The 22,338-nt window shown below is 40.5% G+C and overlaps 1 protein-coding gene across 16 annotated transcripts in view; it reads left to right on the top strand.

Annotated features, from left to right (window-relative positions):
* The window catches only part of KDM6A (lysine demethylase 6A), a 151,614-nt gene that overhangs the window by 1,325 nt on the left and 127,951 nt on the right, over positions 1-22,338 (top strand). The gene's annotated exons all lie outside the window — the stretch shown is intronic.

Raw genomic sequence — 22,338 nt, 5'->3', positions numbered from 1 at the left:
GGAGGGGGGGAGGCGGAGGACGAGGAGGAGGAGGAGGAGGCGGCAGCGGGGGGAGAGCGAGCGAGGGAGGGAGGGCGCGCTCGGCGCTGCTGACGTTGCCGCTCCCCGGACCCTCCCTCGTGATTTTCGCCCCCGGCCGCCGGGAGCGGAGCCGGGGCCGGAGCCCGCGGGGAGCGCGGGGTCCAGGCTGGGGCGGGCGCGGCGCTGAGCGGCTCCCGGAGCCCGTCCGAGCGACTTGTTTACTCTGCGGGCCCCGCTGCCGGCATGCAGCGTGCCCGGTCCTCGGCGAGCCCCGCGTCCCGCCCGCCGCCCCGGCTTGACAGGGAGCGGGGCGTCCCGCGGGCTGCCGCCGCCCGGCCCAGTGTCCGGACAGAGGTGTTTGTCTCTGTGGAAAGTTGTTGGCCCTGTCATTTAGTTAAGTAATGGCTGCTCCTGTCGGCCCAAGATGGCCGGACAGGGAGGAGAAAGAGAAGGGGGGGGAGGTAAACACGAAACAAACACCGGGAGCGAATATGGGGAGCGTGGAGCCCCCGGTGAAGGCTGAGGGAAACTCTCCTGCGCATCCCAAGTTCTTCCTGGGCGCTTTCCTGCTGCTTCGCAGCGCCGGTGCCCTCCTTATCAACCTGTAGCACGTTCTGCTGCCCATCCGTGGGCTGCTGACAAAGGCTGTGCGGGCCGAGTGTCTGCCAGCTGTGCTTAAAACACCACACGCCAGGGAAGCGTTCGGGTAGCAGAATAAGTGGAAGTGTTTTTGAAATGCTACGCGGCTGTAGCAAAGGGGGACAGTGCTGCTCGGGTTCCTGCTTCCTGGCTTGTTCCTGTCAGTAGTCTGGCGTTTGACACTGCTCATCCCATTGTTGTGCCCGGAGTGTATCGTGGAGAATTTTTATTTTTTTTTCTGTCGCTGGTCTGAAGATTTGACTCTAAAGTGTGTTGAATTGGATAGCCTAGGCCTGTGCTTGTGTTTGGGTGTTTATTTCTGGCAGGATTGGAAAAGCTCAATGTCAGGACGTGGGGGGAGGGGGGGGGATGGAAGGAAAAGCAAGCACACTTTCCTTTCTGCTTATATTTAAGGTGTTTGGGTGTTTATTTCTGGCAGGATTGGAAAAGCTCAATGTCAGGACGTGGGGGGAGGGGGGAGGGATGGAAGGAAAAGCAAGTACACTTTTCTTTCTGCTTATATTTAAAAAGAAAAAAATCTCGCGGTTTCCTTTCGATTTTCAGAGTTATTTATAAGAGCACTTCTTCCCATTAATCAAAAAGGTAGGGGAGTGACATGTCAAACCAGTTAAATAATGTACATTAACTGTTGGTGGACCAGAACTCGTGCCTGCTGTGTGAATGCTGCTGAGGCTATTGGAAATATTAGACCGAATCCCGTATGGGATAGAGCTTAAGGGTGCCAGATAGAAAATAAAAGCTTCACATCTAATTAGATCATCTGTCGCATAAAATCCCTGCTTTAAGTTTTATTTTGCGTACTGTGAAATGAAGTGGCGCAAGGACCAATTCAGCCTCTTAGTTTTGTGCCTTTCTTACGTATAACGCTTTTTAAAAAATGCCAGTCAATTGTAATTTTAGGATATAGGATCTGAAGTTGTGGGGCATTTTGATAGTTTTGAAATACGTTTTCAGAAATATCTATGTATCTTCTTTTACTGTATTAAACTGCGAATCCGTGCAGTGAATACTAAAAAAATCCCCAAGCAAACCAAATATTTTGCTATTTCACCTCAGTTTTCGGATGGTGTTTTGTACGTTCATGAATTGCACGGTAACTCACAAAGCACGTTCTTTGTAAAACTTGTCTCTGAGAAAGGTAGATTATTTAAGGAAGTAGAAGGATTAAAACGTTGCTGTTCAGTGCATAGATGTTCAAGAGGAATTTCTTGGTTTGAACCAGTTTCGGTTTTGTTTGTGCTTTTTACTTTGAAGGAACGTGCTTGTGTTTCTGTTACTGCTGAGAAGTTGTTATTTTTAAGGTATTTTCTGCTTCGTTCCTGTTCTGTGTGAAGCTTTATGCAATTTGTGCTCTATTGAGGGTTTTAGAACAATTAATCTAACAGACCACTTTAATTCAATGTAGCAGTTATTTTTATAGCAGAAACTGTGGCCGAATATATGTGCAGTTAATTAATAGGTTTTACAGCGATAGCAACAAAATGTTTCCTTTTGTGCATGGAGCAACAACAGCTAACAAAGACCCTAGACTACATAATTATGAAATCCTGACTGACTGATTTAAGAATCTACAAGGCAGCACGTTACAGTGTGAGATTTATGTGCCAGTGTAGCAGGTAAGGAAAACCATTGAGTCATGTTTCCAGAGGAATCCTTCACAAAGGCAGAAATCTATCAGTGCTCCCCTCGATGTGAGAGGAGCACACCTACTATTGAACCTTTTCCAGGGGCTGCCAGGCTGGAGCAGGGTCTGGGAGCCTCACGGGAGGTTCTGGCTTGTAATATTTGGGGAACAGCTCCCTTCCCTTCCTGGCTACTTGTGCAGTCTGTTCTGGGCTTAAATTTGGTGCCTGGGTGCAAGAAGACCCTCCTTATTTTTGGTGGGGTTCACTAAGGTGTGCATTGGCTTGGAGGGGAATTGCAGGAGGCCTTAGTAGTGGGAACTTTGGTTTAGCAAAGCCACACCCTGACAGGATTTAATAATAAGAAAACTGGGATCTCTTTGAGGGATGGAGGAAGCTTCGTGTCCAGAGCTTTAATTTAGTTGTGGGTTCTATTTGTGCTGCAGGTCTGCAGTCCCCCGTTTTTTGGTGGTTTTGCTTTGTAGGATGTATGAGCTGTAGTATTGTGAACTGAGCCAAGCTGTGCTGCTGGGTATAGCAAATCAAAAGAGCAGCTACGACGTGAGTTCTGTACAATTTTATGAATTATTTGAAGGTATAGACTAAGACTCAGGAATATTGTAATGTTGCCCCACGTATTGGGTACGTGATAAGCCAAAAGAAACTTTGTTGTAATGGTGTACATGCTGTATGTCTGACAAAGGAATGGAATTTTCTGTTGCCAAAAATTTTGCGTTTATTTTGCAGAAAAAGGAGCTTGAAAATCATAGTTTGCAGTTAGCGTGGTTTTGGGAAAGAGGGCAGGGAAATTAAGAGATCACCTTTCAAACTGGTTGAAATGCTGGAAATCCAACGTAGTCAGTCTTGTGCTGGAGAAAGTGCTCACTGTTGTGCTTCCGTAGTTGACAGGAACATTAACGTGAAGGAGGAAAAAAACCCCCAAAACAAAAACCCTGCTGGTGTCTTGATGTCTCTTTCTCCCAGGAAGGCATTCTAGCGGGAGGTGAAGCTTAAAGATTACTTGAGGGGGGAGGGTGAGGATATCCATTGTATTGGAAGTGAATTGCAAAGCATTTCCTTTTTTTCTTCCTTTTTTTTTTTTGATGATGTTTCCAGTGTTTAGCCAAAGTTGACTTGATTGCAGTGACAAACCATCGTTTCATAAGCTGTAATTGGCATCTATACAGATGTAGGTTGATGTAGCTGGTCTGATGTATTGGGTATAAGATGCCTGTTAATTCCTATTCATTGAGTTTAATCAGTTTGTCATATCCTGTGGACAAAAACTGAAGCATGTTTCCATTTAAAAGTATTGATGTTGAAGTCGATTTGGAGAGATGAAGTAGTTGCACACAATATGCCATGTTTTAGTCTGTGTTACCTCTCATGGTTTTAGCAGCCCTTTTGTTTTCCAGCTGATTTTAAAAATGGTATTTCCTTTGTGTAAAGGCCACATGTGTTGACAAAATTAACAGCGTGCTTATCTGTGCTTTTATGAAGCTTACAAATTAAATGCACAGTGACAATATTCTTTCATTTTTCTTACAGTTTTAATGTTGCTTGTTTAAAAATAGTTTCAGACAATGTGAATTAGTGTATGTTGACTTTGTCCTTTCAGTGTTGACATTAACGTTAATTTCCTACTGATCCAAAATAAAATATCACAGTTTTATTTACAACAAACTGCTTGAAAAATAATTATGCAAGAAAGCATTTTAGCAGGTTAATCTTAGTATAGAAAGTGTTTTTTTTCTTTTTTCAATAACTGGAAAGATTTTGGTTTGATTTATTTTCATCAAAACAAAGAAATATTGCTTGAAAAAGAATTAAGAATGTTTGTCTTATATAATGGCAGTACTGGGAATTGAGAAGCTGGAAATTGGTACCAGGAGACATTTGTAAGGCACTCCAGGAAGTGGGCAGCCTCTCCAATTTCTCTAAATTTGTATCTGAGTTGTTCCTTTATGCTTGGGTTTGTTTTTTTTTAAATATATTGTGCATTTCCTATTACTGGTTTATTATCTCGTGTATTGTCTGTCCTGTGGAGCAAGTTGAAGGTGGATAAGATTTTGTAAATTGTGTTATGGGTGGAACTTGTTTTCTAGCGTTTTTTGAAGGAGTAATGTTTTTGAGTGTGTTTATTGGGCAATTTCAGCTGATCCATAGATTTCTTTAAGATAAGGGTTTTTTTTTTTTGTATGCAGTTTGTATTAATAGGGTGCAGCTTTCTGGGATCCAATTAAGGTGTAACGGGTGACACATTCTTTAGTTCCTGGTTGTACAGTGTTTATACTTGGAAATCACAGCCATAGTGTATTTAATGGTTGTGTATCCTGGTTCTTGGTTATAGGTTTTTGCAGGATTTGTACTTCATCCAGTACTAAAACCAACTTTTTTTTTTAAAATGGACATTACACAGTACTGTAAGTATGAAATACTTAGCATATGTTGATACTTTCACGACTAGTGTTTGAGACTTTGTCTTTAAATAGTGGGATTTTATTGCTCTAAACATATATTCCTGAATGTTTTGGCTGTTTCTCAAGTGTAAAGTACAGTGTTGGTACTACTTTCTGAAGGGAAGAAAATTGATGAAGTCAGAAACATTACACTTGTCATTTTAATGTGTTAATGAAGAGAGAAGTATGGATCTCTGTCCACAAACAAAATGCTTTTGTGGAGGTGTAATTAGGATTGCAGGACACTTGGTGTTTTGGCATTTGCATTTCAGCAAGTTTTATCTTCACTGTCAGGAGACCATTAATAGGGAATATAATGTAAGGTTTTTTTTGTTGTTGTTGAATGTATGTTACATATTGTAGCTTTTAAGTACCAATCTACTGAGTCTGGAGGCTGAAATTCCTCTAAGTGGTACATGTGCATCATGTTAAGGTAATTTGTGCCCTACTGACTTTAGTAATCAAATAGCCAAGGTTGGGCAGTGGTTGAGGATGGAGGAGAGGGAGAAACACTCCTGTATTTTAGCAGCTGAGGAATAGAGGTTCTGATAAATTTTTTAACTTTAGAAAGGGTGAAGAAAAACTGTGGTAAGGGTAGGATACAACTCTTTTCATCCCATTCCAGTAATTGAACCATTTGTGCATCATGCTACTCATGGCCTGTAGCTTTCACATTTCTAGGTGAATCCAGGTACAGGATGTGAAGAAGGAATAGAGCATCTAAAGCTTTGTCTGTGCATGGTATCACTCAGGTGTGCTTTCAGCATGGCTGTTTGTTCACTGTGGTGGGTTGAGTGGACTTGGTAATTATAGAGGTAAAACTATCTGCAAATGTTGATACCGTCTGAAGTAAGTGTTGAAAGCATCTTCTAAAAGCTGTGCCATATGTTTGTTATACCATTTTAGAAAAAGAGTAGATGTTTCATGCTCAGATAGCTTGGTGCATGTAGAAACATTTGTTTTCATTGCATTGGTGAGATGATACAAAATTAAAGAGAGTCATGGAAAATGTTTATGGCTATAAAGTGACTTTTTCCTGATTAACACTTGTCACAAGACTTGCCAGTGCCAGAATTATATGCCATGGCCCACTGTTGTTCTTTATCCCTCTGACAATTAGGTAAACTTATGTTGTGCAGAGAAATTAAGTTCTGGTTTCCAGCCTTACAGGTTCATCAGTTAAACCCAAGGTTATTTTCAGATTACAGAACAAAACTAGTTCTTCTTGGTCCTCACCTGGTAGAATTTTTGGATAATGGGGATTTTGCTGTATTTTCAACAGTCTGAAAGGGAAGAAAATATATTTTGTCTGTATATTTTTATATTTTGTGTATGTATATTTGTAGTTGGAGAATGCTTACATAGTTTTGTAAAAATCAGGTACTGCTTAGAGGGCTTGGATGAGCTTCTGCAGAAATGAATTGAGGAGATGGGCTGTGAGTATGAGGTGAGTGCAGAACTGAGCTGGGTGGCAGGTTTGGTATTGGATCAGGTAATTCCAGGAGCTGAACCACTGTCCTGCTCATTCTGACTACAGATAGGTATATGGATACAACTTCAGTCCTTCAGTGCCATACCTACCTTGCATTTTACATTAAAAACTCGTGTAAGTTACTTAGTTTTAACCCCTTTTCTTGGTGAAGTCCTGCAGCTGTGGTGTTTGAAGCATGTTTGAGTAGTGTGTTTTCACAATTAAACATCGATGTGATGCTTATTAAACTTGATGTGTCATTATAGAGAGCAGTTGACTCTTTGTAGAAAATGTTAGCAATGTTAATCTTGCAGAATGCTTAATTTGTAGTTAAAACCAAATCAGTGGGTCTTGTATGGACCCTGTGAAGGCTGCCAGGATTTGTATAGGTGCACCTGAGAGGATGAGCTTAGTACCTTACAGACCATTTTTGGTATGAAGAAAGAAAGGAATTGTGTTTATTATAGTTCAGTCTGAGTTTGTTGGACGAGGGAAGTTCAGTAAAGCAAGAAAAAATACTTAAATATTTATTACAGGTTTCTGCTTTATGGATAGGCAGACTAAAGAAATAGCTATAGTAGAGTAATTCCTCTGGGGAAAAGCTCTTTCCAAGACTGGCCTGTTTAAAAAGGGGTCTGCTCAAAGCTTGTTTTCAAGATGATATTTACTGATACTGTCACAAGTGGGTTGGGCCATTTGATACTTTGCTTGTGGCCATTATAAAGTTTATTGAATGGTACGTGTCTAAAATGAGCCTCTGTCTAAGTTTTGCAGTTCAGGTATAATTCTTGATACTGAATATTATTTGTATTTAAAGAGTCATAGGAAGGTATTACTTACCTAAAATAACATGTTAATGAGCTAAACCCCCATTAAGCATATTTGGGAGTTGAAGAATATTGTTTATCAGGTACTTTCACTTCAGAGTGTGAGAGGATGCAGGGATCACCATCAGAGCTGTACTGACAAATTACCTTCCTTTATGATTCTTGGATTTGCTATGTGGCATTCATGGAAGGAGCTTAATTCTACATCTTAATTAAATAAGATCTCATTTACAGTTTTGTAAAGGGAGTGACTAAAATTGTGTGATGAATTACATACAGAGCACTGTATGTCTGCATATGAATTTCTTTTGTGGTAAGTTGTTAAATTGTTGTTTGTTAAAATGGCTTTAAGTAATTTCCTTTTCTCACAGTGGCATTTGAGAATTATGATTAATTTCTTACTATTGATTGGTTATTAAAGCAGACTGGGTTGTGAATATGCTTTTCCTTAAATTTCTGCTTCCATTTTGAGAATCTAAAATTTGAGCAATTTCAGAGTATAATTTGTAGCATTAGACAGAAGATCCAGTGCAACAGCTTTTCAAATAGAGCCAAGAAATGTATTGTTTTTGGTCAGTATTCTATTCCTTCCACTCTAGTTGCCATTTTAACTTCTTATTTAAGCAGTGTTTTCATTTTCTTATGATTTGAAAACTTACTTGCAGAGGAAAAAAGAGTGAAATAATGAATTGAAGTGCAGGTTGTATTTCTAGGTATTTTTCTTCTACCTAACAGAATTTTAAGTACTCTGTTGCTTCTCACGTGTTTCAGTGAAACATCTTTGGGCCTGTGTGATGTGATGAACCAGGCTGGAGAACTGCTTCAGCTCAAAAATAACCTAGTAAAAATAGAAAACTCACTAGTTTCAAATAACCAGTATTGAAGGTTAGTACTAGGATATTCAAAGAGCCAGCTTCTGGTTGCTCAGAACTGAGTTGGGAGGGATTCCAAGGGAAGATTCCATGCAGAAGGCTCTTCTGGAAGCACGAAACCAGTCCATCACCTTTAAAAGGAAGGGAAGTAGGTAGGGTAAGAGATAGCCTTGTCTTAGCTGCCAGCTCCTGAGTCTGCTCAAAACCAAAAGAGTGTACCAGGGATAGAAAAATGAACAAATACCCACTGAGAACTACAAGGGCATTGCCAGAGTGTGCAGAGGTGCAGTTAGAAAAATAAAAGCTCAGCTGGACTTGAGATTGGCTGGAGCTGTCAAAAACTACAGGAAAGGATCATAAACAACAAGCACAAACAGAGGGAAATGCTGGCCCACTATTAAACAGGAGAGGTGAATTAGTTGCCAACCAGTTGCTAAAAAGCCAGAGGTTCTCTGCACTTCTTTCACCTCTGTTTTTACCAGCACTCTGGGACCTCAGACCTTGGGAACAAAAATCCAGTTCCGTGCACAGGCCTACTGTCTTTGAAGGAATTATTGGGGTGTAAACTATTATAGGAGCTTGACTCCTACAAATTATCCATCTGAAGGTGTTAAGAGAGGTGGCTGGATATGCAAAGATTACAGGGAGGTTGCTCTCTGTAATCTTCGAGAAGTTATGAAGATTGGGGAATGTTCCAGAAGGCTCCTCTTGCCCTATCTTCAAGAAGGGTTTAAACAGGAATGCAGGAAATTATCAGCCCATCAGTACCTCAGTCCCAGGGAAAGTTAGGGTATGGATCCTGATGAAGCACATGCTTGGGAAAAGCTGGCATGGATTCAGCAAGGGCAAATCATCCTTGGCAAACCTGCTTGTCTCCTAGCAGGGAGTAACCTGCTTGGTGTATTTGGAACTAGTGATGGACGTTGTCTTCCTGGATTTCAAGCCTTCCCATGCTGTTTCCCACAGGCTCTTCCTAGAGAAACCAACATGTTCTGTTCCAGACAAGGGATCTGGGAGCTGGCTGGTGGGCAGCACCCAGAGCAGGGTGGGAAATGCTCCTTCTCAAACTGGCTACAGATGGGGTCCCCAGGGGTTGATATTGGGCCACTAACACCATCATAAGTGATCTGGATGGTGGGGTCAAGTGTGCCCTCATGAATTTTGCTCATGATGCCAAACTGAGTGGGGAGGTGAGCCTGCAGAAAAGAAAGCTGTCCTGGATGGGCTGATGAGAGCTTTATGAAGTTCAGCAAAGGCAAGTGTATATGGGAGAACATGATCCAGGAGTGCAGCACAGTCTGAGATCTTTCTGGCTGGGAAGCAACTCTGTGGAAATGAACCTGGAAGTCCTGGTGGATTTAGCTCAGTAAAAATGAGCTGTGTGCTGCTGTGGCAAAGGGAGATTGGGATGCTGGATTGCCCCAACAAAGACAAAGGAGTTATCATTGTACTCTACTCAGTGCTGGTCAAGCCACACCTGGAATATTTGTGTGCAGTTTTGGTGCCCACTAAACAAAAAAGATGTGGCCATGCTGGAGAAGGTCCAGAGAAGATGATCAAAGGACTGAGAAGCTGAAATGTGAAGAATGGCTGAGAGATCCTGGTTTGTTCAGCCTTGAGAAACGGAGACTTTGGGGAAGATGCTACCAGCTTGTTCCAGTACTTAAAGGCTGCCTACAAAGAAGATGGAGACTCCATTTTCACATTGATAAGACAAGATTTAATGGATACAAGTTACTCCTGGGGACTAACTTCCTACTGACCACAAGAAAAACTGACAAAGAGACCAGTCAACCATTGGAATAATCTCTCCAGGGCAATGGTGGGTTCTACAGTGTTGGACACTTTCAAAATGCAGCTGGACAGTGTGGTGGGCCATCTTGTCTAGCCTGTGCTTTTGCCAGGAAATGTTGGATCAGATGTTTTTTCACGTTAAAGGAGGTGCTGCTGCCTGAGAATGGTGAGAATTCACATCATTTTGGGAGTCACACACACCCCACCCAAGACTTCCACTGCTGGGTCTGGAGTCCCTTTGCAGCAGGAGTGTGCAGTGATCTGGTGCATGGCTGCCCCTTCCAGCTCCTTGCTCCTACGGACTCTTGGACACACTTCGTCCTTCGGACCTTGAGTTCCCTGCAGCAAAGACTCAGGCACTGGATTTGTAAAATGAAATAATTTAATAGAGTAGCACAGCAGCAGGTCTTGAGCAGGGTGCCTGTGGAGGGGTACCCAGAACAAAGAAGTCCTTGGGCTTTTAGACCATTTTGAGGTGTGCTCTGATTCTGTGAATGAAGTTCATTTTGCAGGCTTAAAAAACTGTGGAGGTCCTTTGAGAGAGAGATTTGGGAGGCTAGGGTGGGTCCTGGTTAGTGTGATATTGTTTCTGTAAGGAGTATTTATAAAACTATTGCTACTTATGTTCTTGTGGAGAATGGAATTATCTGTATTTGGAAGCATGGGTTGCCAGGACTAGATTCTATAGAATCACAGAGTGGTTTGAGTTGGAAGGAGTCTTTAATATTCCTGCTGTGGGCAGGGACATCTGCCACTAGACCAGGTTTCTGAAAGCCCCATCCACTCTGTCCTTGAACAATGCCAGGGTTGGAACATTCACAACTTCTCTTTCTTCATGGAGAGGAAGGATGGAATGAGTGCAGTGACTTGGCTTCCTCACTCTGTCTGAAGGAAGACCAAGTATTTAGTGAATTTACACTGCCACAAGCAGATGTGGGAGAAATTCAGATCTGAGCATGTGTGCAGCAGCAAGAACACCAAAATTATGTTAGAAGGACTGTATATGAGAAAACTGAATGAAGGAAAGATCCTGAGCTATCTAGGTTGAGTACTTAATGAATATGTTTGAACCTATGACTACTGAAAATCAGGCCACCATTGATTTTAGGGGAGTGGAGAAATGAAGCAGTCTTTTGGGAACTTTTTGTTATAACTTTTATTATAATACTGTATTCTGTTTTCCAGAATACAGTATTATAATAAAAGGAAGAAATTTTCAGTTAAAGTAAGTACAGGAAAGGTTGAAGAAGAATACTTGGATGAGATGTGAGGAAGAGTAGGAAACCAAGGAATTGAATGGGTGACTTTGTGATGCAGACCATTTGGGGGTGAGGGGAGTGGCAGTGTGAATCACAGTGTTTTTATTCTTTCCAGCAGCTGCCTGAGTCTTATGCTTGGTTACCATCTAAACATTACTGGTAAATTAAGTAGCATTTAAGTGTTTGATGGGGCTGGGGCCTGGTTCAGAAGATTTAAAAACAGGGTAAATGGGAACAAAACAAGTAACAAAATTGCAGAGAGTTTGTGTAGGGTGTGAAAAAGCTTAGAGTTATGTGCTCTGAGTATAACAGAACTCTCTCCCATCTTTGAAATAAAAGTAAGATGTTGGCTGTGTTTTCTATGTCTTTATCTGAGACTGCTGCTTCCCTTTTTTCCTCCTTATTCCTCAAGGAAGGGAAGAGTAAAGAAACTTCTGCTTCTTTCCTCAAGGTGAAAATGAAGCCAAGAGCTCTCAGGTGTCTGTTCTCAAGTCATGTTTTGCTGCCTTTAGATTTGAAGGATAAAGAAAGCTGAGCAAGTGTGGAAGATACAGATGGATATGTTGAAAGGGCAGAAACAGTTTAAAGTGTGGAACTGAAAGCCTGTGTAAGGGAGAAAGATGCTGATCTAGGGAGTTTAACAGTACAGTTTAATAGAACAAAGTGTAGAAAGAGTGTAAGACAAAGTGGAAGGATAAGAAAAATGGAGAACATCCATTATATAACATCATAAAGCATGTCATAGGCAACCTCTGGCAGGAGAGAAAAAGTGCAATGATATTGGGAGGAATAAAGAGCTGCAAAAATTATGTACATTGGTTGGTAAACTTCAGTGGAGCTTCTGGGCATGTTACAAATACAGTAACTAAGGGTAGATGTTACACTCTATGGTTCTCAAAGCTTTATTTGTTCTTAGTCTCTGGTGTGGTGCACAGAAATGTGTTGTTTTCCAAGTATTTTTAATCTCTCCTGGATTTTAATGGTTGGAAGGGCAGAGCCTCTGAATTTCTGATTTTTGTTAATATTTGAACACTGTAAGTTTTCAAGAGTGGGAGACTGAAAAATTCTGAAGGACTATCAGATTTCAAACATTACCTGTTAAAATTATCAACAAATTAGGCTTACAGGTCTTTTTTGCTTCTTAAATATATTTTTACTTGCTTTTAAGCAGAAATAAGTGTTCATTTGTTCCTTTTTTAAATCAAAGGGTGAGAATAGTTTTTTGTAATTTCTGAAAAATAAATTATGGTAGGAAACTGTTCAGCTGCTTCTGAATCAGAACAGTACATACTTCTGTACTCCTTGCTTAAGAAGAAAATATTTTTAAAAAGTATTGTGTATGAAAACAAAACTGGAAGCATCAGGCAGTACAGCAGAGATGTGTGTCTGAGCCAGCCTCTTTTGGTGTCTTTGTGAAACCCCTCAGATAGACTTAGACTCTTGAATATCCTGAGTTGGATGGGACCCGCAAGGATCATCAAAGTCCAGTTCCTGGCCCCACACAGAAAACACCAAAAATCTGTGCCTGAGCATAGATCCACATCCTACCTTTAGTGTAGGAGCACATGAACTTAACAAACAAGTTATGCTTCTGTACTTGAGGGCTTTCTTAGCTCTAGTTACTGTGTGGAGAAAATTAATACTTGAAATGGCTTTAATGCCTCTTCTGGCTCTATACGGGGAGGATTTGGCGGTGTTAATGCTTATAGCAGAGTTAATTTTTGTTGCCTAAGTAAGATGAGATCCCAGAAACCATCAGAGTCCATATTAACTAATGAGCAGAATTGGGTCTCATTTTCTACCTTTAAAGGTCTCTGTTAACTTACAAGTTCATGTATTAAAAGTTTATTACTTCTGACAGTTTTCTGGAATTAGTTATATACTGTCCATCTTGACTGAATTTGTGGGATTTTTTTTTTCTCTGTATAGTCTCACTTCAAGTAATATTTACAGGTTTATTTGCTATAAATAATTTGAAAAAAAGTATTAATGGTTGAATGGAAGCCTGGAAAGGAGACATTTGCTATGTTAAAAAAGGAGGAGAGCATGGCAGAAGCTGAGTTGTAGCATGGAAATATATTGGAGGAAGATGTATTTGGGACAGGTGAAAGAATTATGGAAGATTGTGTAAGGGTTCCTTAGGTAATTGTGGATGCTGGGGACATGATCATTGCATAGGATTGCAGTGCCTGATTTTGGAGATTGTCTTCAGTGTAGATGTGTAAAAACTCTGAGGAAAAACATGGAATTAGAATGTTGCAGTCTGTTTATTCCCTGCCAGTAAAAATGCTGTCCTCTTAAATTGTGTATTTCTTTATGAGTTGATTTTCTTTCGTAGTGGTGGCTTGTTTTTTGCTTTTGAATGATAGAATGTTTTCCTGTAGTACCAGTTGCAAACTTGCAGCTTGCCGGCATTGTGGCCAAAAATCTGAGAACAATGACGGCTCCATTATGTGCAGTGAGAAAGGAACGATTGTACTACTCGCTTTTAATTGCTAATTAAGCCAAGTCCTTGGTAGTTTGAAAGAATGGAATAGTTTATGCCTTCCACTTTAGACCACTATTTGCTGCTTGGTTGTGGAGAATGATGGTGGGGGTAATTTTGATGATGATTTTTGGATAAAGGTGAAAATGCCTAAGAGCAGTCATTTTTCACAAGGAGCTCTGTGGATTCAGGGAATGTGTGGTGCCTGTGGAACTGAGGAGCAGCTTTGGACTTCAGTGCTGCTGGAGAAGGCCAGGCAATGTCATCTGCCCTATCCTCAAAATGTCAAAAAAACCCCCAAAACCAAAAAACTCTGGGTTTTACTTGACTCCTCCGCTTCAGTTTCTGTATCCAGTTTAAAGGTAATTTCAATTTTTCCAGACAAGCAGCAGGGGTCTTTTAGAAAAAGCTTGTTCATATTTTTGGATTATTTTAATTTGTTCTTGATTATTATTTTATTTTTTAAGGTCAAAGAATGAAGCTACCTTAGGTAGAGTGCAGCACTGATTCCAGTGCATTAGAACTCACTGACTTAAAAGATTCTTCAGTACAGCTAGGTAGGAATTTTCTGACTCCAGGAAACTCTGCTTCCAGAGGGATTGGTAAGCAGATATGCAGATTTACCAACTGAAACAGGAAAACAAGTTTCAACTACAGGTCATTTCACAACTTTTTCCTCAGGGCTTTCTCACTTCCACAGCCAGAACTCAAAAATGGAACAAACTGATTTAGAGCAATTCATTAATGAGTTGCTTAAGGTCTGTCAGGCTTCAGACAGCTGGAAAGGAGAAGGAACACATTCCTGCTCCAGTGATTTCATTTTCATGGTTTTTCTGCAGTATTTGAGAACCTTTCCAGATTCCTCTCATGTCATGGCTGAAATGAACTCATTCTCATAAGGAGATTACCTCTTTCACTTGGTGCCTTGTTCATCAGTGATTTCTTTTTCTAAAGAACAACAACAAAAAAATATTGCCATGGAGTAGTACTTATGTTACCTGGTTTTAAGAATGAGTGCTGTCAAATTTGGACAACCTCTTGGTGTTGGTGTTCCCACGTGGATGTCAGGCTGTGCTGCTGTGCCTGTGCTGGCATTTCCTCTGCTCTGACAGGAGTTTCTCTCTTGGCATCACTGCACCATCACCTGCAGTGTCACAGTCAAACCCCCTCAGAGCTCTGTGCTGCTGCTCTGGTTGAAGGGTTGTCCTAAGGTATGTGATTTTTTTTCCCCCTCGTGTCTGAACATGTTAGAGCTGGTTTTTGTGAAGCAGCAGTGGTGTCTGCAGCTGGGCCTGCATGCTGTTGGGAAATGAGTTTTGTAGATGAGAACTGCAGTGTTGTGAAGCAGCAGTGGTGTCTGCAGCTGGGGCCTGCATGTGCTGTTGGGAAATGAATTTTTTAGATGAGAACTGCAGTATGAGAGGCATGACCAGTGTTATTTAGGTGGCAAGTAGAGGAACATTATTAAACATCAGATGCATTTGTAGGATGATGCAACATTTATGTAATTTGATAGTGCTTGTTAAATTGGTAATCATTTGTGTAGAAGAAATTCACATTTTCCCAAGAAATTAAGAAACAGGTGCTGGATGGGTAGGTGAAGGTACTGTGATACTGCCTCTCCTTCCACTGTCAGATAAGAGAATCAGATTAATTGCTACTTCTGAGTAGTTTTGGTTCTTAGTGTAAAGCTGAGTTCTATTAACTCCTTGAAATGCACATTTGAAGTGAAATGTTGCATTTTCTTCCTGGGTATGAATCAGAACCTTGGCATTTGATTGTCCCTTTGGTTGGACCTCTTGCTTTGCAAGAACTTACAAGGAAGATTCCCTTAGTTTTGGAGAAGGAGCTCCTCCTGGGAGGCACAGTTGCACAGCACTTGGGGATTCAGCAGGAATAAAGGGTAGAGTTTCCATTGCCAAGTGGCATTTAGTGTGGGAGAGTGCCCATGGATTTGCACTTACATGTCTGTGTGAAGCTGTAAATCTGTGTGAGTTGTCTTGTCTTTGACTAAAGCTCCATTGCTTGTGTAATGTTGCCCTCCTAACCTCTCCAGCAAGTTAACAGATTCAGTTTTTTGTGTGTCTCCCCATCATGTTATCATTGCCCCCTGCATTTTTAGATCTGGCTATCTTAAATTTTGTAAGCATCTGGCCTGCTGTCACATAATTGTAATGATGTGTGGTGTCAGTCATAAGTTTGCACATAGTAGTCTGAAGAGATATAGGAGGGGGAGATACGCATTAATTCTAGAAAAAAAATAGTTTCAAACTGTTTATTTTCAGCATTACTAAATTTTCCACCTTTCCCCAGCTCTACTACTATGCTTTCCCATTAATGTATGAATAAATATGCAAAATTAACCCAATTAATTGTAATAGCACATCTTAATATATACATATCTTAGATTTATGCTCAACAGCTTTCACTTGGATGCTGTCATACAAGTATTTAGTGTTTTGTTTTAGTGCATGTAGCCTGCATTATTGTGGAGAAATCCCTTTAATTTAGTGTCATCTACTTTTAGGCAGGCAGACTGCAAAAACTGGTGTCCTGTCTGAGCTCTTAGAGGTCCTTGCTCTCAGTGGAGGAAATGTTGAGACCTCACCACTCTCTACAACTCCCTGAAAAAAAGTTGTAGCCAAATAGGGGTCGGTCTCTTCTCCCAGGGAACCAGGGTTGGTTTTTTTCAACCTTAAACAAGGTTTTCTCTTGGGTCACATCATTAGGTGAGGAAGTTATTTTATGCTTATTGTCTCACATATTTGACTTCTGTAACCAGTGGGAGGAGGATCTCCCAAGATTTTGAGAAGTAGCTTGTATTTGTGACATGAATGTTCCAATTAATTGTTCAGTCTAGATACAGAACTCTAAAATATGAAAGTTTTTGCTTCTGTCAGGCTGTATAGGAGGTGAAGGAATAATCAGAATGGAGAAGGCTTGCAATGCTAAACTTGGGTTAAGAAGCCATCCCTGAGGGGGATCCCACCCTGTACTGGAATTTTTTTTCTTTTTTGTTTTGAGGCTGCTGTAAATTGCAAGCCTCCTGTGTCTGATGTTTGCCTCACCTGGAGATCTGTAGGTCAGATGCAAACTGACCTATTTGTTGCATCTGGCACATGAGGTCATGGAGTAGGTGACTGCTGATGGTGGGAAATGAGTTCCTGGAAATGAAGGAGATGCAAACTGAGCCTTCTGGGGAAGTTTTGAATACAGCCCATAAATTCCTTTAGCAGAGTTTTCAGGAGAATGAAGGAATGTTTGAGAATTGCACAGTATCATTTACCTAGCAATGGCTTAGCCACAGGTAGTCCCCCTGGAATGCAACTACTGAGATTGTTGTAGTAAAATAAAGATTTTTTCTTTTGTGCTTCCTCTTCCCTGAATACTCACTATTAACAGCACAGAATTTTGGACCTTCCAGACTGGTCTAGCAAGACTGTTGGAACCAGTGAATGAGGTTGTGCCCAAGGGCATAAATTTAACTCTGACTTCCATGAGTGACACTTTTTTTTCCAGGTCTGTAATGTGCATGTGCCCTTTGCCCCTGTCTGCACCTGAAGCAGAGTTGCTCATATCACAGTTCCTAGGCTGTTTTCTGGGAAGACTCAGCTTTGCTTTTTTCCAAACTTGTTTTTTTCCCCATATTCAGTGATCCACCTACCTATGCCAATTTTGAGATTTGCTGTCTGGTGCAGCTGCTGATGGTTGTGATGGCTGCAGTGTCCCTGAGCCCTCTTCCTGCCTCTGGAAGACAATGCTAAATAAATCACAGTGGATTTCTTATGGCACAGAAATACTTTCTCATTTCATCATTAGCAGTCAGGCTCAGGACATTCCTCAAGGGAAAAGCAGAATGTAACAGTTCATACTTTTTTTGCTTAATACCTTGACTGTAGAGTACAGCTGCCACTGATGCAGCTGGAATACCAATAGCTGCTTTCCAGTGGCCCATGTCACATCTTTGTGGGCAGAACTCTGTGTTTCCTGTTTTCAGGACATTATTTTGTTGCTCTCAGCCTTCTGGGAGGCCTCACAGAAGATTCTGCTTGCTAACAAGCTATGTGTTAAATTTTATTGACAAAGGTCTTTTCACTTTGTATTTTTATACTTAGCATGTCATGCTGCAAACCTGTTTCACCAGCTTAGAGCTACAGTTTCTATTTAAAAGGTGTATTTTGTATAGATAAACTGTACAAAAATAGTGGTAGTGATATCACTATCAGTAGCTTTCACTGTGATCACTGGAGACAGTGGTGGCTTTCTGATAGTGAAAGCAAGTAGGAGCATTAGGACATCAGCACTTTGCTAATTTTAAAACACCACACCATATCTAGACTTGGGTTGATGAAAATGGGTAATAAATCTACTATTTAATTTTTGAGTCCTGTACAGAAATGACAGCAGAACCCAACTGTGATGCTGCATTTTGCTGGATCTGCTAATGCTTTTGTCATTTGCTTTTGATCTTGTTGATAATATTTCTGTTTTTGAGAGAAAAATTGGCATTTCTTTGCTTCTGAGAATTAAGATAATTTTGAAATAATAGGTGGCAACAGCTGCATGTATGTGTTTTGGAAAAAGGAGCAAGTCTGAGTCTGAAAGTCTGAAGCCTACGAAGCAGATAAATGATGCAGCAGAAAGTGAATTACGTGTGTCTGCTCATCTGAAAGTGGGTGGGGAGAGCATCTTTGTTTAAAAAAAAAAAAGCTATGAACCATTACTTGGAACACACATTAGAGAACATGGGACTGCAGTTTAGTGTTGCAGATCTTTTAAAAATGTGTGACCAGGGTGATTGCTGAGGGCTTGGCTTTTTTGTAGCATGTTGCTGTTATCTCTGGAGCTCAGAGAGCTCATTCTTGGTGCTGTGCTGTGGCAGGCTGGGCACGAGACATCCAAAGATGTTCAAGAAGTGATATCCAGTCTTATTGCTGTGGGGGAGGGTGGTGTTTGTTTTGTTGTTTGTTACCTCTTCATTTGTGTTAACAAAGTTATGAATCGATTTATTAATTTTCTTCAAAACCATTTTCATTTTCTACATGATGTTTTGAAAGCACATCGCAGAACATGTAATGCTGCTGAGTTTTGGTGAATATTCTAAAACAGTATTCATTTTTCATTCCTCTTTCATTTTTCTTCCCTGGAGTGTTGTTAAGCTAAAACTCTTCTTGAAATTTTGTAGAATATTATTTCACAAGAGGGTTTTGAAAAGCAATAGTCTTGGTGTAAAAGAAAGCTGGAAAGCTGGTTTGTATGAGCATGGAAAGCTTTGGTTTTTTAAGTGATACTGATACACCCACAGTGTCAGTACTTGTCCTTTGGTCATGCTGAAATTAAAGCCAGAATACTTCCTGAAAGACCATAATATATGGGTTTGGTTCTTAAAAAATTAAATATATTTGCTGAAGAATTACATTCCTTCATTAATTAATATTTAAAATGGAGATTCTCTAGAGACTCCAAGTGCTGATCCTCACATGTATTTATGTTGGTGGAGCAGGGCAGATAGCAGATACTGTCTGTGGGTTTTGGTTCTGTGCTTATTCTCTCTGTGTTTGCCTCTTTTCTGGACAGTAAGGATGTGGTGGTTCAAAATATTATGGAGCTAATTTTACCTAAAGTTTCTCAAATACTCTTACTCAGAAGTGCCTCAAGGGCATGAGCACTTTACTTAACAATTCAGCTCTTTATAGTCAGGATTGGTATTGGTCTGTTCTCACTTGAATAGAAATTGTTTCAAAACTTGTGCAGACTCTTTGAGAAGGAACACAAAAGAATACGTAGGTTTGTGTGAGAGTTTCTGGTTTTTTTTTTCAAGCCTGTCCCTTCAACATTGCATGTGGCTGTGTCACAGATACACAGGTATATGTAATGGCATTATATTTGTGAAAATTGCTGTCTTATATGTGATACCAAAGAGTACTTAAAAGAACCCTTTTGCTTCTGCTGTTACATTTAAATACTATTCAAAAGCCTAATTGTCTTATTCTTCAAATACTTTTTGAAATTTCAGTCTAAAATGATACATTTGTTTGGCAACGTTGTTAGATTGAAATAGCTCTTCTCTTTCCCTGGTGTGTGTTCTGTTGGTATTTGTAAAGTTATAGTAGCTTTTGATTTCCTAAGGTAAATAATTTGAGATGTTTAGACTTACTTTTACAAGAGAGACTCCTCTTTCCTCTTACCCCTACAGTTCTTGTCTAAATTTATTTAATTTCTGCTGAATGTGGGGAAATTGTATAGAATCTGCTGAGATGGTATCAATATCTCTGCTTTTAAAACAGGTTTTTCTCTGTCTCTTCTACTGCAAGAGCTTGGGAGTCTGAACTGAAACTATCAGGAAGCAGATTCAGAGCAAGATGGTTCCCTGCATTTCTTCTGTGAACTGCTGGCTGTCCAGTGTTGTTAGTGTGAGATGAGTGGACATGGTTTTAGAAAGTGGTAGGGAAAATTAATGGAAGGAAAATCCATCAGGAGCATTTCCCATCTGTGCCCAGGAATTTTCTGAACTTAAATTGATGTAGTCTGGAAAAATATAAAGTAAAAAAAAAAAACCCACTGTATGCTAACCTCTTTCTTTTGCTGTTTTCTCAACAGTGTGGGTTCATGTAAAAGCTGTGCTAATTTTTTAGTATTGCTGTTTTAGTCCATGTCGTGCTCAAGTAAATACTAAGACAGGTTGCTGCACAGGGCTGACTATTGATCTGACTTATTGTCATCTCATTTTAACTTTGCTAGAAGTCTATCCTCTGTTGAGCTCCAGAATCCTTTGTGCTTTATCTGCCTTATGCTGGCAGCACATCCTCATCTTGGTTTGTTGACTTATAATCCAGTAATTAATGTACGTGGGATTTTTTCCCCCAGTACTTTCAATAAGCCTGTCCCACAGTTCAGTCTCTTACGTGGCTGTATAATGTTTTACTGCTACGTGTCTCCCTGACTGCCTTCCAAAAGCCATCTGATGGGTGGGGTTTGGAGTTGCAATGTCCTTACCTCATTTACAGTTGATAAACCTAAAACAAGACTGTAAATTCAGTCCAAAGGCCAGTATCTTATCATGGCAAATTATGGAGGTAATTATAGGATGATAGGCTGCCACCAATAAATGTAGTTAATATTACAGCAGTTCTTCTTTTATGTTGAATTTTGTGCACTTAGACACTATAAAATACGTGTGAAAATGGATTTTAGGTAGAGGTTCTCCTGACTCACAAGAAAAAAGAAAGCACATTGAACAGTTGAATGTGAAACAAGTGCAGGAGACTGACTCAGAGACTCAAATCTCATGCCATTGCTGCACAGGATGAATAAATTCTGACAAATTTATTTGCTCCTGCTGCATATTGTGCAGTTAGAGCAGAAAGGAGGATGAAGTTGAGGCTGTGCTCCTTTGTTTGTGCCTGTGTGAGAGGGACTGGCATGGCATGAGCAGCCACATCCCCACACCTGGCAACATGTGGAAATAAAACCAGCATGAGCTTCAAACTTTGTTTTGATGTTCCACAAAGGCTTGAAGTTTTTCAGTTTATCTCACAGCAAAAGAAGTTTGACATATATTTTCAGCATACTGGAGTTTATGGAGTTTTCCATGCATTGGACAGCAGCTCAGGTCTTGCCAGTCTGGAGTTTTTCCCTGTGAGCCACCTGCACCTCAGGAGATGCCAGTTCTCCATCTGTGGCCTAAAGACAACATCAATATTCTCTTCCACATGTGCAAGTGTCATTTATGTTTCCAAGTTTAAGCATAAAGATTACCCACCTCCTGTTGCTTTCACAGGACAGGCCACAGGTGGTCCAGAGTGATGAGGTTTGCTTTTTTTGGATGTAAAAAAAATCTTACTTCAGAAAGGAATGAAAAAAGAGCCTTTTGTACTACAGTTGACACTTTAAAATAAAGAGCCTAAAAAGATTGACATTTGGGACTGACTTGCTTGCTACCCTTCTCCTTTTATGATTATTTGAAAATGTGTTTAATTTCAATTTGGTACATTTTCAACTGTTCTTAAACTTTCTCACCTTTGTATTTTTTCCTCCTCCCCAGACATTCCCTGCAGAGGGGTAATGATTTGTTCTCTTAGTGACTGGCATGACTGAAGTGATTATTACCTGGGCATGCTTGTGTTGGGTGGGTGGTGATGGGAGGCTCTTGTGCAGCCTGCTGGAGTAGGGATGAAATGGTGACAGTGGAGAAGGTGCTGTCCTTCAGGGCTTGAGTCAATTGTGATCTGCTTTCCTTCTCTGGCATTCCCCTGTGACAAAAGTTTCATCTCTTACTTGGTGTTCCCTCTCACTGCTTTATTTTGTCTAAGCTTTTATTTGCTGCTCCCCTGGTTGTGCCCAGTGTACTCTTAGAACTTAATTCAGTGTCTGACTCTGCTGTTCTTGATTCAGATTTTTGTGGTGTTCTGCTGTTTTCCTTGTTTCCTCTCTAGGGGAATTGCTTGCTCATAGGGACACAATGTTTCAGCAGAGATATTCCAGTGTATAGTGGAGTATTTATGTTTGTTAAGTAAGATGAATGAAACCTGCATGCACCTTTCCACATATACTTTCTAATAATGATGAATCCAACTCTTTGGGACCAGTAATTGAAAAACAATCCAGTCTTCTGTGGAAATGAGCCTTTCCTGCATTGTGAAGAGTTCTTGTTAGCTGTGGTTGACACACTGGTGTATTCTGTCAATTCAGAGATCCATGCTCAGACCACTTGCTGAAGTGTGAGTGCTTTGAAGTTGAATTTATTCTGTAAACAAAGATAGATTACATTAGTGACAGTGAAATGGGAGACAGGGGTGTGTCCTGTTCATCCAAAATCTTAAAAAGGAAGACAGTCAACATTTTAGTGTTAAGGAACTGTACTTTTAA

Source organism: Passer montanus, unplaced genomic scaffold (genome assembly GCF_014805655.1).
Source record: "Passer montanus isolate IOZ18808 unplaced genomic scaffold, ASM1480565v1 scaffold69, whole genome shotgun sequence".
Lineage (NCBI taxonomy): Eukaryota > Metazoa > Chordata > Aves > Passeriformes > Passeridae > Passer > Passer montanus.
This window is presented reverse-complemented; position numbering and strand designations above follow the sequence as displayed.